Consider the following 2,540-nt stretch of genomic DNA (forward strand, 5'->3'; position numbering starts at 1 on the left):
TTCTGGAGGCTGTTAATCACTACACAGGGACCCACATGAGCAACACATGGGTCTATTAATCAAAAAAGGCTGAGAATCCCTATGTAAGAACACACCCATAGTAACTTAGGCATCACTAGAAGACCACTGGGTTGCCTTAGAACTTAATCCAGACTGTACATCCCGTAAATATGCCTTCCTGTCTACATTTTCACTAAAAGTAATCTAGCACTGGTGGCTAAAGAAACTGACTGCTCACATTTGGAAGGCTAATGACATTCATACACTTCACGTAACATTTTAGAAACCCTATCAGGCATTAAAATTTTAAAGTAACAACTAAAAGTTACTGCAAAATTACTGCATTTTAGCAGGACTTTTATTGGATGGAACTACCCGCAACCCAAAATTTTCTCAAAAACCTTTTCTCCATAGCTGGAAAGCCCTAACTGTTCCTTCCCAAACTGTTCAGTCCAGGGTTTCAGGGATAAGCTCAGCATTTTAAGTAGAGAAGGCTGACGCACCACGAAAGGCACAGGAAATTGAGATACTGAAAAGAAACGAAAGCCCAGCGCCACGAAATGATGCAAATGCCTAAATACTACCTTGCTGCTATGGTAAGCATAAGGTAAACCCTCAAAACTCTCCTCATTCTCAGGGGGCATCCACTTTCCTGGAGAAATTGCCTAAGCACTTATAAAGTTGTTTCATCCCTCCCACTGAAGTCAAGCCACTGTGAGCAATTCGGCCAGGAGGAGGAGGATGCCAGAAGCGAGCACAGCTTTGGGAATAGTGAACACAGCTTTGTTTCAGTTCCTAGGCCAGCAACTGTTTACATGCAAAGCATAGAAGATTCAGTAGAAGTGTGAGGTATAGGAAGGACCTTTCCCCAGTGGCAGCGGTCTGCGAGGAGAAACTGACTGACTTACTTCTACAGGTGGCTGAGAGCTGTGAACCCACAGCAGTGAGATTCACCCAGTACTGGAGTAGAAGACCTGCAATTCAACAACTATTGACTGAGTCTATTGTTAACGTGCTGTTTTTTTAAATCTTGTCCTTGACAAGCTCCCAAAGCTGTTTCTTCCTTACAGATGCATCTCCTACTGGCAACTGACTTCCTCCTTGTTTAACTTTTTTGTCTCTCCACTTCAAGGTTTTTAAGATTTCCTTGACTGAAAACAATACACATTCACTGTACAGCACGCATTTGTAATTATTAATAAAGGGTGCACTTTTGAACTTTTTCCATGTTCAGATTACTGGAAAACACAACAGGAAACATGTCTGAAGGCTGGACTGAGTCAGAAAAAAAAATAAATAAATAAAATAAAAAAACTTTCCTGAAGAACTAGATAACAATAGCAGAAAGCAAGCATAAAGAATTTTTTTCTGCCTCAAAGACTACGGAAGAGCATCCTTCAGAAGCTTTGCACTAACGCTATTCAGAAAGGGGTATTTTATCTACATTTCCCCTAAATATTTCTGTGCAAAAGTAACTTCAAGTAGAGCACTTCAGGCAAAAGCTGAAGTGTTCACAGAGGAAATATCACGATGAAGTGTGGCATGCCATGGGCTTTCATTTTCATCTCTAAATTGGTCTGCACCCCTGTGCAACAAAAACATCTCCCTCCTCTACCACTTCTGTTGTCTCCCTGCTAGAAATCACCCAACTCACAGTGCAATACTGTAAGCAAAATTGACACATATGCTATGAAAACATTTATTTTATTTTTTACTTCCAGGCCTCAAAATTGGGCCTGCACAAAAACTCTGACTGAGCTGCCAGATAACCAGAAATCCCAAGCAATGCTAGAAAAGCAAAAAGTGTTTTGTGTTGTTGCTGTTTTTTGTTTTTGTTCTTTGTTTTTTTAAGAAGAGAACACAGTGCATAAAACTCATATGGGTTTACCACAGGAAAATAATGGAAGATGAGAGCTCTTGGCTATGACAAACATTAAACAATATGAAGAATGTGGACAGAAGACAACCAAATTAACATTTCCATCTTAACAAAAACATTTCCAGCTTTAGCCATTAAGTCTCCCACTGTAAAACAGTGGCGACTGTCAGTTTTCATATAAGATGTTTTACTCAAAAATAGGGTTTCTTTTTCAGTACAAACTTTCTGACCAATTACAACTTAAGCATTAACTGTATCCCAAAGAATAAGCCCAGAAGTCTTAGAGAAAAAATAAAATGCCTTGATTTGTTTCAAACTCTACTGGTAGGAAGCTATTGCAATGCAGAAATTCTGGAAATGGACACTGATTTCCATCATGATCAGTGCTGGATACCGTTCGTTTTGTATATCAACACCTCATCTGTTGGGGACTGTCCCTTCGGGCATTGCAGCCTTTCAGCTTGTGTAGCACCCATCTGCTCAGGACTCCAAATATCAACATATCCGCATAGCTTTAGTAAGTTATTCTTTCTAAAGACTTGTTCTGCGGTCTTGTCTTTCAAAAGTCCATCAATGTTCCAGCTGAACAGCTGTTCCACTAAACAGAGAAGTGTCAACACAATAGACTGGTGTTTATCTGGAATAATTTGAATAGAAACAA

Source organism: Anser brachyrhynchus, assembly GCF_964034855.1.
Source record: "Anser brachyrhynchus genome assembly, chromosome: 1".
In the NCBI taxonomy this organism is placed as follows: domain Eukaryota; kingdom Metazoa; phylum Chordata; class Aves; order Anseriformes; family Anatidae; genus Anser; species Anser brachyrhynchus.